The 13,554-nt window shown below is 56.2% G+C and overlaps 1 protein-coding gene across 3 annotated transcripts in view; it reads right to left on the bottom strand.

Moving 5' to 3' along the window:
• SDK1 (sidekick cell adhesion molecule 1) overlaps positions 1 to 13,554 on the bottom strand; it is an 867,118-nt gene that overhangs the window by 41,160 nt on the left and 812,404 nt on the right. The gene's annotated exons all lie outside the window — the stretch shown is intronic.

Here is a 13,554-nt window from a genome sequence, read left to right as displayed (position 1 = left end):
CCGTTTCTGAATTCCTTGCGTGATGGGCCACTCTCTGCCCCCCTGGGAGCTACTCCCTTGTCCTACCTGCCAGTGCACTGCACCAGCGGGTCTGTGCTGGGCTGGACCCCTGGGCCCCAGGAACTGCCTGGGGGCCTTGATCTGTGGGCCCAGGAATATTTCTGGGCCATGCACGGAGACGACACAACAGCTGCTGTCCGAGGGTGACGGCCCCGCACACATGCTCTCAGGAGAGAACGACCTTCGAGAGTCACCCCGTTCCCCCCCACCATGTAGAATAAAATAGTAATTAACACCCACTCAGCCTGACACCGACTATTTATTTTGTTCTAACTGTGCGGCTCCCGAATTATCGCTGCCCACCCTGCCGTTAATGGAAATGTTAATAACCCACACCAGGTTGTTGTGACAGATGCTCGACCTCATTATCAGAAATTCTTATTTACCGCTCCATTAAACAACAGAATCACACAAAAAAACAATTCAATCAAAACTAACTGGAGGAATTTTAACAGCCACATTAATAATCCAAAACATAAATAAAGTTAATGTCTTTTGCATGTTTGCCATCGGCAACTCTATCGCAAAATTACTGTTGTACAATTAAAACGTGAAAGGCAAAATTGAGCACGGCCATTACCCTGGCAGTGGGTTAGAACCTTCTGTGTGTGGCCCCCTGCCCCCACCCCGGGGTTCTCCTCCCCAAAGCTTGGGCTTTCGACTGTTCTCTGGACGTGGAGGTCCACAGAAACGGGGCTCGAGGCGGCTCCCAGAACTCAAGGGCCATGTGCTTCTTGGCTGGGATCGTCACATGCTGGCCAAAACCCACCCACTGTCTTGTGTAAAGCAGCCAAGCTGCATGCACTGCTGTCCCCAAGCTGAGCTGCTGTGATGTGCTCACCAGCTCTCCTGCAGCCCAGAGCTTTTGTGCCATAAAAATGCTGTGGGGAACAAGGATTTTTTTGATGATGACATAAGCAGGGAAGAGAAAAATGCGTGTAAACACAGAGCGGAGCATGTCAGTTTTGAGGCATTATTTCCTTGGTTCCCGAAAGCATTTGAGTCTCCGTGCCAGCAGGACGACCCGACTTAGGGAGGCTCTGCTATTTACAACCCCAGATACAGTGCTTGTTGGTCTTTGCGGGTGTGCGGGGGGATGGGGAGGCGCGGATGGAACTCCCGGTGAGCCCTTGCATGCGTTCTCCCCAATTCGTGCCCGTGCTGCACGGTAAACACAGAAGTCAGACCTGGATGCTTTCTTAACATGCATGAAATCAGGGCTAAAGAGCATTTTCGCACAGCAGTCTCCAGGACACGCTGAGACACAGACTGCCCACAAGCAGCCCCGAGAGCTGGCTTGCAAAGGGGATACCTCATGTCAGGGCTGACGATCCTGCCAGGCTGCTGGGAGCAGGGCCTCTGGGGGGGGGGGGAAGGGTGGCCCCTGCTACCCTGGCCACAGAGGCCACAGAAAGAGCAAGCTCACAGAGGAAGCAACGGAGGAACTTACAGGCTCCTGCACCTGAAAAGTTCTGGAATCTTCAGGGGTTCTGGGTGACTGCATAGGGAGGCCCGGCATGCAAGCTCCCCAGAGCAGGAAGGGCAGCGCTCTGTCCACCTCACATGACCACCGGGCCGACATGCTGCCCCAGAGTGGCCAGCAGCTGCTGGAACCATGTGACTGTGCCCGGCTCAGTCTTAACTTGCTGCTGAGAGGAAAGCACTGGCTCACGGCCACCTAACTCTGTGCCCACCAGGTCCTGAGTAGACCTGGTCACTCCTCAGGCCTGAGCTGTAGACCCTCCCTTGTCAGCATTTAAGAGCTTCCACTATGAGGTCCGGCCCCTGGACAGGCCCTGCCCTGTGCTCTCACCATGGAGAAAAAGAGATGACCGTGGTTGCCTGCTTGAGAGAGTCAGGGAAATGTTCTATCCTGCAAGAATGAACTGTGCAGACTCACCCATCCATTCAAACTACCCACTGCCTCCGAGGAAGGGTGCTGTGGCCTGTGATATCTCCCTCCGAGGGGACCACATGTCTCCCCTTCTGACCCCAGTGTAGTCAATGACAGGGAAGCAGTAGGGACATGTGGGCAGGAGTGACCTAGGCCACCTCCCAGAAGAAGCTTCCTGAAGGTCCCTGGCCTTCGATCTCCCCTTTCCCCACTACCACCTGAGCAGCAGTTCCCCTGCGGGGGCTGACTCCTCAGTCTGTGTCTTGGGGAGAAGACAACAGGGAGCAGGAGAGACACAGTTGGCCGAAGAGAACAGGGAATGTGAGAGAGAAATGGCCGCTGGTGATTAAGCCGCTAGGACTAGGTGACTGGTTGTCGCCACAGTGTAATGTGCTGACATTTTCCTGAGTATCCCCCAGGCCCTAGGCTTGGCACTGAGGTGTGGGTGGACACAAAATGCAGCAACACGTGTAACAAGAGAGAGATCGCAGTCATCATGATAGCGCGTGTAATGGGAAGACAGGTTCAAAGGGCCATGAGAAGTAATTTCTGGCTGGGGGACACGGGGTCTTTCCTGGAAAAGGGTGTCTTTCAATAACGGGGAGGATTCGACATGTGACTATGGGCCTGGGAAGCGAGGGCCACATAAGGGGCGGGAATGGGAAGGGCGACGGGGTAGGGTATCTGCTGGGGTCACATCGGACAGATGGTCATCCAGGTGCTAGTGGCACCTGGGGCCGTGCTGGGCTTCTGCCAGTGCTGAACCATGCTAGGCCATGTCAGACCATGCTAGATCATGCTGAGTCATGCTAGGTCATGGTAGGCCATATCATATCATGCTAGGTCACACTAGGCCATGCTAGGTCATGTCAGATCATGCTAGGCCATGATAGGTCGGGCTAGACCATGTTAGATCATGCTAGGCCATGCTAGGTCATGTTAGATCATATTAGACCATGCTAGGTCAGGTTAGATCATGCTAGGTTGTGCTAGCATTTTAGATTATGCTAGACCATGCCAGGCCATTCTAGATCATCTTAGACCATGATAGGCCATGCTAGATCATATTAGGCCATGCTAGGTCATGTTAGATCATGCTTGATTATGCTGGACCATGCTAGGCTATGTTATATTATGCTAGGCCATGTTAGACCATGCTAGATCATGCTAAGTCATGTTATACCATGTTAGGCCATGCTAGATCATGCTAAATCATGTTAGACTATGCTAGGCCATGCTAGGCTGTGCTAGGTTTCTTTCACTTTCTGTAACCCAGGGATTTATTATTTGGGTAGAACAATTTTTTAACTGATGCCTTGAGGATCACTGTTAACATTTCAATATAACAAGACAAGTATTTGTTTGATATAATAAAAAAATTACACACTCATCAGTTCCCTTTAACTACATCACCATTTTTCTGGCCAAACACGCTGATTTCCTGTCGAAGAAAACAGGAAATAGAATTCTCTAACATAGTTTACCTTCTCGGCAAACTCTGCCAATACAATTTGTTCCTCTCGGCCAAGACACCTGGAGACAGACTCCGGTTCTGCGTAATTATCTAACCTCTGGGGCCTTTGCAATACAGAAAGGAGGCTTAACTAGATCATAGTTCTTCAGCTCAGTGGGGGGCAAGTCAAGACTGGAGACGGAACAATGACTCAGCGCAGGAACCTGGGAAAGGAGCAGAATCTCAAAAGGTGAGCAGAGCCCGGAAACACAAAAGCTTCGTGCACTTCTGGGGCAGGGGCACAGTCCCTAGAAGGAAGATAGGAGAGTCCCTGTTGTCACCCAATGTCAAGTCCAATGCCAGGGGCCCTGCAGGAGGCCAGGCAGCTGCCAGGGCCACCCAGAGAAACTCCGGGTCTGTAAACGAGTGCTCAGTTCGACATCGTACTGCGATGTTTAAAAAAGCCTACGACAGAATTCAAAGTGAGGAGATCGTGTTTTATAAATCTGTAATGAACACAAAAGACACGGATCACCCTTTTCTCAAGCGGAAGCCCCTGCTCGCCAGAAGCCTACAGGGCCTTTGGAAGAGCGTGCTCTCATCTAGTCTGCAGCTGCTGGAATCATGGTGACCCAGCAGTGGGGTGTGACCATGGTGCTGAGGGCGGCGCGGGGGTGCGCATGCAAGCCTTTTGTCTGGGTTCGCCTCACCCCCATAACCCCAGGCGGCGGGCTCTCACCGCTGCCTTTCCTGCACGGGAAGACTGAGAAGGGCCCGGCCCCGGGACTCGACTCACACCGCACTCGATGCCAGGCAGCCCAGCGTCTAGCACAATGCACAAGGGACGGCGGGGGATTCAAGGCCACGTTTCTGGGTTCCTGGAGCAGCCACTGCAGCCCAGCCCCATCTCACTCAGCCTGAGCCCCTCACTTGAGCTCAAATGCCCATTTTTCCTCCAATCTGCTCAGTGCTGAGCGGGAACTAACACAACTCTCAGGAAGCTTAACAAGAAAAATCGGGAAGCAGGTCCCTAAAACTGTCTTCAAAAACAGTCAGTGTCAAGGACTCCAGGCTCTGAGGCTGCAGGTGCAAGGTCATGGACGAAGCCCTGGATGGTGAGATTAGGATCTGGGCTCAGCCTGTGGGACTTGGGACACGGTTCAATCTCTGCGCCTCAGTTTCTTTTGCAAAACAGGAGAAAAGACCAGACTGAACAGGTCTCAGAGGTGAAATGAAGCAACCCTGCGGCCAGCAAGGAGGAGGCACTCTGTAACGCAGCCTGAACACAGGATCTTGCTCCAAACTCATTTGTTCAGTAGGTGTGGGCAGTGTCCTGGGCCTGCTTTGGCTGTGTCCCCGTGGGGACTGTCAGTAGTCCCATCACTGACATGTTTAAACATCCGCCCTCCTCTCAGTTCCTTTGTGGGCCAGGAGCAGCCCAGGTGTGTCCTTGACACTCTAACTTCCACAGCCTTGGAAGCCGGCATCCTGATGGCTGATGGTGGTGGCGCTCCATGGTCCTGCCTCCTGGTACTCACACCCTCCCTTGTGTGATTCCCTCCTGAGAGCACGTGCTTCTGACCAGCAGAATGTGTCAGACACGGAAGGTGGTGGCCCCATGATTGGCTTCCAGGAGACTGTGCTTCCCCACGGCTAGCGCCCATCTGGCTGGCCCTCTGTCCTACCCTTTCCCAGCAGCCATGCAGGGAGGGAGCCAGCAGCCATGCAGGGAGACACCCCCTGCAGAGGCTCGCTATGACAAGGAGCCCAGGGAGGCTTTTGTCCAACAGCCCATGAAACAGAGACTTGCCAACACAAGTGCGCTTAGAAATGGCTCCTTCCCCAGTCCAGCCTTCAGATGAGACAGCTGCCCTGCGTGCCACCCTGGGTGAGACCTAAAGCAGAGGACACAGCTCAGTTGTGCCTGAACACCTGGCTCCCCCCCACGGTGGTGTAGCACATGCATGTTTTTTTCAAGCAGCTGCCCAGGGAACATTTGTCACACAGCCTTTGATAACCAATCGATAACCAATACAGCCAATGAGCATAAGCTCCTCTAGGAAAGGTACCCAGCTGAGGCCCAGTCTCTGCACACTCTGGGCTCAGACAGATTGGCTTGAATTTAGTGTAGCCCCTGTGCTAAATGCAGGCTCTCATGGTGTTCAAGCGACCCACCATTATGGTCACACGTGTTCATAAGCAGCCTGGACCCACCTCTGGGCTGGGCACCAATGAGTGTGCAGAGGAAGACGGCTCTGGCCTTCAGAATGGTGGGTGTGTTGCAGGAAATACGGGAGTCTGGAGCAGTGTAGGGAGTTGGAGAGTCTCTGCCATGGGTGCTTCCCAGCAGGAACAAGGAAGAGGTTGGGAGCCCAGTAGCCCAGTCCCTGCCAGGCCCCACCTTGCTGGCAGGAGACACGGCAGTGAAAGCTGCTCAAACAAGCCAGCCATAAGGCCTGCACCTGTTGTGGGGTTTTCCTCCTTGCCTGTAGAGTGAATTTCCCATCAGAACAAGACCCCGGCCTACAGGCCACGACTGGACTGGGACCGCTGGTGGTCTGTGCAACGCAAACCATGGTCCCCGATTCACCAACCACGTCATATGCAGTTTGTATTTGCAAAACTCACGATACAGGGAGGATGTCTGCTCCCATTCCACACCTTAGAAAACGGAGCCTAAAGGGGCTTACGTTGTTTGTCCCAGAAGGGGCTGGATTTGCGCTGGGGTTTGCATAACTGGGAGGCTCGCTGATTGTCAAGGACAGGCGTCAGGGAGCTTCCCATAAAGGGCCGGGTAGCGTTTTAGATTTTGAGGGACGCATGTTCTCTGTCACAATGACTCAACGCTGCCTTTGTTTGGCAAATTAGTCACAGACAGCGTGTAAATGAATGGGCATCTCAATAAAACTCCATTCACAAAATCAGGCACTGGATTTGGCCCATGGGCCTGCTTTGTGGACCCTGCTCTGGGTCAGTAACGCAAGGATATAGCACCTGGCGAGGTGAGGGTCCATGATCCGTGTGTCAGCTCATCTTTGAACACCCACAAGCCACAGGTGTACTTGGAGATGGCTGGGCTGAAGCTGGGGGGTGCCCCAGCTGTGAAGACCAGCTGTGGGCCCGCTGTGTGGATACAGACAGCAGACGGCACCCGAAGGAGGGTGGGGGCCATGACAAAGGAGCAAGTGACGGTGCTTTTGATGTCGGGGACTGTGAGTCAACCAATGGTGACCAGCTGACGGGCTGTGGGCATGAGGGCTGCAAGGTGTCAAGGCTGCCCTCCAAAGGTCGGCCTGGAATTTGGAGATGCATAGAGGCACTGACCCCGGAGCACATGGGGGAGAAAATTCAGGAATTCCACGGGTCCAGAAGGCACCTAAGGGTGCAAGAATGAGGCAACCACTCCAGGAGAGCAGACTGACAGAGAGAGTGAATGGCGCCAGGGAGAGAGCAGAGGCAGAGCCCGGGGGCTGGGGGTCGTGCTACAGAGACGGGGTCTGGTATTGGCCAGAGTCAAAGGAAGCAGTCCTGGACCTGGTAACAAGGAGCTCAGAGCTTGGCAGTTCCAAGGGCAGACGCGGCGAGGACCCATGGAGCTAGCCCGTCAGCTTCTGCCCATACTCCCGGCATCCCCAGTCGGCGGTGAGACAACACATGAAAGGAGGGGGGGTTCTCAAATTCAGCAAGAGCTTGGCCAGGAAGGAGAGACACAGGCAAGGCCAGGCTCTGCGGAGAGACCAGGGGGTCGGAGCACTTCCAAATCCACAGCTCTGTATTGCCAGCAGCCCGGTGGCCAGGTGTGGACACCCTGTCCCCACGTGGCTGCTGACTCACACACGTGGGAATGATGTCTCCTTTGTCCCCGGGGACAACCAGTGTCTACGAATCCAGCAGGCCTGCCATCCAGGTGGGGCTCTGGAAGGTGTGAAGGCCCCTTGGCCAGCACGGCTTGACCCCAGACAGCCTCACCCACTTACAGGGCCCAGGCCAGGCTTCTCTCTCCACCCAGAGTTTGCGCTGCTCAAGGGCAGGACCTGGGCTTCCCCCTTCAGGGGCCCCTCCAGCTGCTGAGGGAGTGGGCGCTCAGCAGTGAGGTCTCTATCCCCCCCCCCAGTACAAAGCTCAGAGGAGCGTCCTGAGAATCTGCCCAGCCCAGAACTTGGACTCCAGATGGCGTGATGTTTGGGATCTTTTCCAAATAAAGCATTAGGATTCAAATATTCTCCATAACCTTCCTACGCTGATGGAAATTAGGTTAATAGAAATGTCATTTATCTACTAACATTTCATCTGCTGGGGAAGGCAGTACTCTGTGCTGCGGAGCACATGGTGCAGGAGAGGGATACCCAGAGCTGTGGGACCAGGAGATGCTGCTAGGTGGGAAGGGCCCCAGGGCCTGTCGCAGGAGCAAATTCTATATCTCTCCCTATGAACAAGAGGGATCCACTGAGGGGTTGAAATCGGGTTGGGGAAGGATCACTCATGCCGGGGTATGGAAGCTGGGGTAGTCGTGGTGATTCTAGAACTTTCCATGGGTCTCTGCTATAGGGCATCAGCTCACACCTGTGCCCTTGGTCTGGGACCCTCGCGGCACCCCAGCACTGACCAGACTGTGGGAGCTGCCCTCCCTTCCTCTCACCTCTCCCAGGCCACGTCTGACCGCACGGACGGCCTAATCCTGGGTGCAGCCCTGCCTCAGGCCTCCCCTCACCCCCTCAGCACCCCATTCCCCATGTGCTTGCAGTGGCTTTAGAATCAACACAGCTGCCAGACTCTGTTACCTCATTCCCCACGCGGCCTTAGGACAGGAGTTCCTGGAGTCAGGGATGCTGAAGACAGGCTGGAGGAGGCAGCAAAGGCCAGGGCCATCCCTAGGAGCTCTCTCTGGTCTGGGAGGGGACAGGCAATGTCCCCACTCCCTTATCAACGTCTACTGGGTCAGCTGGGGTCAGGCCCAGCAACACAGGAGGCTGTCGCTCTATGGGGACTCTCTAGTCTGGTCTCTGAGGCAATGACTCGGGACTTTGTGCATCAAGAAAGCAAACAGTGTGCTGTGGCCCCTGAGGGCAAGAAGGAGCCCCAGGACCCCTGGCCACCTCCAGACTGGGTGATGGCCTCCGGGCACCCACGGCTCACCTGGGGCCAGAGATAGCGACTGGCCTGGCCCACAGCAGGCTCTCACATCCCAGTGAACACCCGCCACACCATTCATGATCGCTGGCCTGTAAGCCCTGTGTCTCCACCTGCACACTGTATACACACTGCATGGCCCACCACACGACAGGCAGGACCTGCTATGGAAGCTGCCTGTGGTTTTGATGCTGTCAGGACCCGCGTCCATTAGTAATTACCTGGAGATCGCAGTGCATGATGCCGGGGAGAGGCTGTGGCCAAAGTGCCCTTGACTCCTGGCCTTGCACCAGGCTCAGACCAGCAGAGCTCCAGAGCCTTCTCTGGCCCTGAGGCTGGAGCCGGGCCCTGCGTTGCTAGGGGGAGCTAAAACGGCAAAAAAAGTGGTGCCATTCCTCCCTCCTTCCAGTCAGCTGCAATTAAAAACTCCAGGACTTCCAAGAAAGGTAGAACCTGCAGTTCCTAGTAAGTTTCTTGTTCTTTAAAAAAAGAGCCAACCAACCATTCCAAGATGCTCGCAGCCTTGTGAAGGGACAGTCGGGCCCATCATGACCCAAATGGCCCCTAAACCAACCAACGAGTAGAACAGTGCCTGATTCTTTTCCCTTTTAGGCAAAAGTTATTGGGGTCAAAGAGCAAAGGTCAGGGCGCTTTCCACTGGGTGCAGGAGAAAGTTCTGACTCCCTCTTTCGGAGGAATTAACTGTCAAGTCCTTCCTTTCCCTGGGGCGGCAGTCGGGCTCCAGCTACTGTGGGTAGAGTGAGGACAAGCTGCTGGGGGATCAGGGCTCGAGGTGACGATGCTGCGGGGACCGAGTTCAGCAGGTGACCCGCAGGGCAGAGCCGAGTGCAGCTCTAGCAAGAGGCACGGGGAAGAGGTGAGGGGGTTCCAGAGAGGGAGGGTGGGAGAGCGGGATGACTGTGGGGTGCACTTTTCTGTCCCTTCAGAACGTAACACACATCCCGTCCAATCCCAGCAGAATTTGCCGAAATGACTATAAAGTTCCTAAAAATGGCTGAGAAGTTCTGTGAGTTCTGGGGAGTGTTGCGAGACAGGAAGAATGGTGATAACGCACCCACGACAGCGGCTGGTGGCATGAGTGCGACGTCGCAAGAACCCCCGGCCGCGCCCCGGAGCATTGTGGGTCCGGTTGGTCGGAGATGGAACTGGGGAGCGGGTGCGAGAAGCAGCCAATGAGAAGCTCACGTCTGCCCAGCACCGAAACGCATTCCAGATGTGCTCCAGAGTTTCAGGAACCAGGGACCCACGCCAATCTGGAGGACAAGCCGGGTACCTCCCGGGCTCTTGGACCAGAAGCAGACCCTGCAGAGTGAGAGGTTTGACCACAGGAAACTCCGCGACAGACAACAGAACAGGGAAACTGCGGGCCCTATGGGGGGTCGGATGTGATGTCCCTGATGCACACGGAGCTCGCACAAATCACCCCCAGGACACTAAGACCCCGTGAGACATGTCGCCGTGTACGGTCGGGGCATTCAACAGCATGGTAGGGATGACAGGTCAGTGGCCAGAACACTAGTGAGATACACTGTCACCTAACAAGTGAGGCAAGAGCCCAGTGTGGAAGCAGAGAGGCCACATGACCCCCATCCTGGTCCCCAGGGTGCGGCATGTCAATGGGTTTCAGTTTCTTCAAGCAAGAAATGTTTATGTCCTTTGAGCCAGGGAGTCTGCTTCTAGCATTTTCTCCCAAGGACAGAATCAGAGAGGTTATAAAGGATTTGCAACAGTGCTCACAGAGGCTTGATTTATGTCAGCAAACCCCTGCGCCCTGTGTCTGTGCCAGTCCCTCTCTCCCAGATGAACAGCAGGGGTAACCCCGGGGATGGTTTGTGAAGGTTGTCCACCATCTAGACCCAGCCCCGCATCTGGTGCCACCTGTCTCACCCGGGAAAGGCACTCCCTGGCCCTGACCCCCCATTCCTTATACAGCAGTGAGCCCCACTTGCCTGCTCCCCCAAACCGCTCCCATGGGGATATTCTGGTGGCCTTGATGCTTCTAGCCCCAGACGAGTCTCCAGATACAATCCCAGACCTGGCTTCCACCCACCACTGCCAGAGCCCAGTGCAAGGGGCAAGATCGGGAGAAGCCTCTGGAGGCCAGGAGGGGACATCTTCCCTCTCTGCTCTCCATTGAAGAGCCCTGTGCTCCCTGTGGGGGTCATCCCCTGAACCAGCGGGGCAGAGAGAACGGGCACATTCAAAGCATCGGGGGGATCAGCGGGTACAGAGGAACCTCCTGTCCTCTCTCCTGAGTGGGAGCAGCTATGGGCTGCACTCAGAGCCTCTGCAAACAGGCGGGCCCACATGGGTCACCTCATGCACGTTCACGGGAAGGTGCTGGAGGCGCTCATGGAGGAAAGCGGGCATAGAAGCCAGACTGGAGAGCAGACGGACTACACAGGCCTGGCTGCCCTGACCCCATGGGGTTGGCAGTTGGGGGTAAAGTCCCAGCCAGGTTTTGCCTGGGCTTAATGCTTATGGGACCACAGGGATGGGGAGGTTGTGGCCAGCCTGGGAAGGCCAATGCTGGGCTTGTCACCGTTGAAGCAGTGGAAAAGGGGGAGCAAGGGGAGCCTTGAAGCACCGGGCCGCCTGTGAGCTGCTGCCGATGGCCCTGGGGCTCTTGACGGTCAGAGGGGCTGCTCCAAGTTCGGCAGGATTCTGACTTTGCTTTCAGGGCCCAGGCAGACAAACACCTGTCCAAGGCCAGTGACAGCATGGTCAGGCCAGGAGGTGGCCCTGGGCCTGGTGGCTGGACCTTTCTTGTAGCTTCTTTTAGCCATATGCAAAAGGGACTGACAGCTTCCCCGGCAGGACTGCTGTGAAGCCCAACCTTGTGAGCCCATCCTGCTCGGAACCCTCCGTGGATTGCCTATTCCCCTGCGTGGCGATCTCTGTGATGGCAGCTTTTCAAGGCAGAGAGTCAAAGGGTGAGACCGACCCTGTGTTTCCTGCCCTAGAGCAAGACGGCTGCCCCATGAGGCCCCTGAGCATGCACCCCTCCCCTCCATGGCAGCCTGACTTTCCCCAGGCGCCCATGGCTCTCCCTGCCAATCACACCTGGGCCACACATCGACCCCGACTCTGCGGGCTATGCAGCATGCCCCTCATCCTGGAGCCAGCCCGCAGTCTCTAGGCCCCCCGCCAGGTTTTGAACATCAGGTGTGTCCGGGCCAGCAGCTCAGGCCTAGGCCGAGCACTTGGCCTCTTTGGTCACTTCCTGGGCCAAAACTGCTCCTGGCCACCATCACCCTCTCTGGCCGGGGCTTTCTCAGGGTTGACATTGGCTTTCCTTTCCTCTGCCATGATCATCTCGGCTCTGTGGGTGGGCTCCTCTGCGTTGGGAGGGGGGCGCATTCTGCCTTTAAACCTGGACTGAGGCCCAGAGGGGAAGCAGGGCTAGAGGTGGGCGGGGGCTGCTAACCCTGCCTCACCCCTGGAGTGAGGGCGGCATGACTGCTGTCTGTGCATCCCCGGGCCAGGCGCCAGGCCAAGGACCTGTCATTCTTCAGGCTCACTGAATCTTCTCTGTGACCTATGACAGAGGCGCCTGGGCCTGTTGCTTCAGGAAATCGAACCCCAATTCACAGGGCCTCTACAACACTCCTGTCTCCCCAAATAAGACCCTTTGGTACAAGTCCACCCACTCCAGGGGCCTTGGCCTGCACAGTAGAGTCGGGGGGCTACAGGGTCCTGATGGGGCAGCTGGGATGGTGTTGATGGGGTGAGGGCTCCCTGCTCCGTGAGAATGGGGGCTGTTATCCCCCCTCCCTGGCAGCAGGGTGTGTATGTGGGGGGGGGGTCTCTGCTTCTACAGCCCCCACCATCAGAGCCGGAAACAGGTGCTCTGCCTTCAGTGGTCCCCACAAAGCATTCAGGGTGCAATCAATTTTTGACTAAAACAGAACAAGGCTCAGAACAGAAAGCTCTGGGCTTGGTTTGGGGCCAGTCAGGTCTGCTGTGTTGTTTTGTCAGAAGCCCTTAGGTTTCTGGGGTCCCCAGATGCGTGCCCTTCTTGAATGGACAGGGGTGATGGGGCAAACAGGAGCTGGGGCTTCTGAAGCCTCTGTTAGGGCGCTTCCTGTGTGTCCCTGGCCCTGGGGATCCCCACCCCCACATGGCACTGCCTGCTGTCATTCGTCTCCTGTGTCCATGCTTCCGAGCAGGGCTGCCGGCTTCCCTCCTTCCTGTCTAATCTGGTCTTGTCCCTTCCCCCACTCCTTCCCCACAGCATTGCCGGCAAACCATGGAGTCCTAAGGACAGTGGGGTGGATAGGAGGGGCTCTCCGCTCTGTGGAGCACTGAGCACAGACAGACCACAGACGGCGAGTGCAGAAAGCTGTGTGTGCAATGTGTTCCGGAAGAGAGGAGGGAACCCCAGCTCTGCCTCGAGAGAGGCACGGCTACTCCCCAGAGGCACGGCTCCAAAGCAGGGCTGGAGGAAGCCTGCAGGTCCTCCCAGGACACGGAGCAAGAGCAGGGACTCTAGACGACACGGCCAGTGTCTGTTCCAGGGGAGAGCGGCTTGGGAGGCCTGGAAACACAGGCAGCAGCTGATGTTATTGTCCCAGCGCAAGAGGGCAGCCTTTGCCAGAAAGTGGGGGCCCATCCTTGAGGAGCACATGTCTTGAAGGCCAGGATGTGGTCTCCTTTTTCTAGCCCTGTAGTACCCGGGACCCCGAGAACACAGAGATGGGCTTGGAGATCTCAGTGGGGACAACTGGAACAGCAGTTATGTACCATGGCACCCCACACAGGGTCCCTCTCACCCCTCTCTGAAGCAGCTCTGGCCACTGGCACTCTGCCATCCATGCGTGTGGACTGTGGCAGGGAGCACCCATTCCCCTAGGGATCCTTCCTCCCATCTGGCCCAGGGGCCCAGGTAGAGATGACGTCATTGCCTGGCTTTGGGGACCTCAGACCACTGGCCACTGTATCTGGTCTGCAGAAGGCTGTATCACTAAAGGCCAGCTCTTAGGACCGAGTGGGTTTC

This window comes from Mustela lutreola, chromosome 17 (genome assembly GCF_030435805.1).
Source record: "Mustela lutreola isolate mMusLut2 chromosome 17, mMusLut2.pri, whole genome shotgun sequence".
NCBI lineage: Eukaryota > Metazoa > Chordata > Mammalia > Carnivora > Mustelidae > Mustela > Mustela lutreola.
This window is presented reverse-complemented; position numbering and strand designations above follow the sequence as displayed.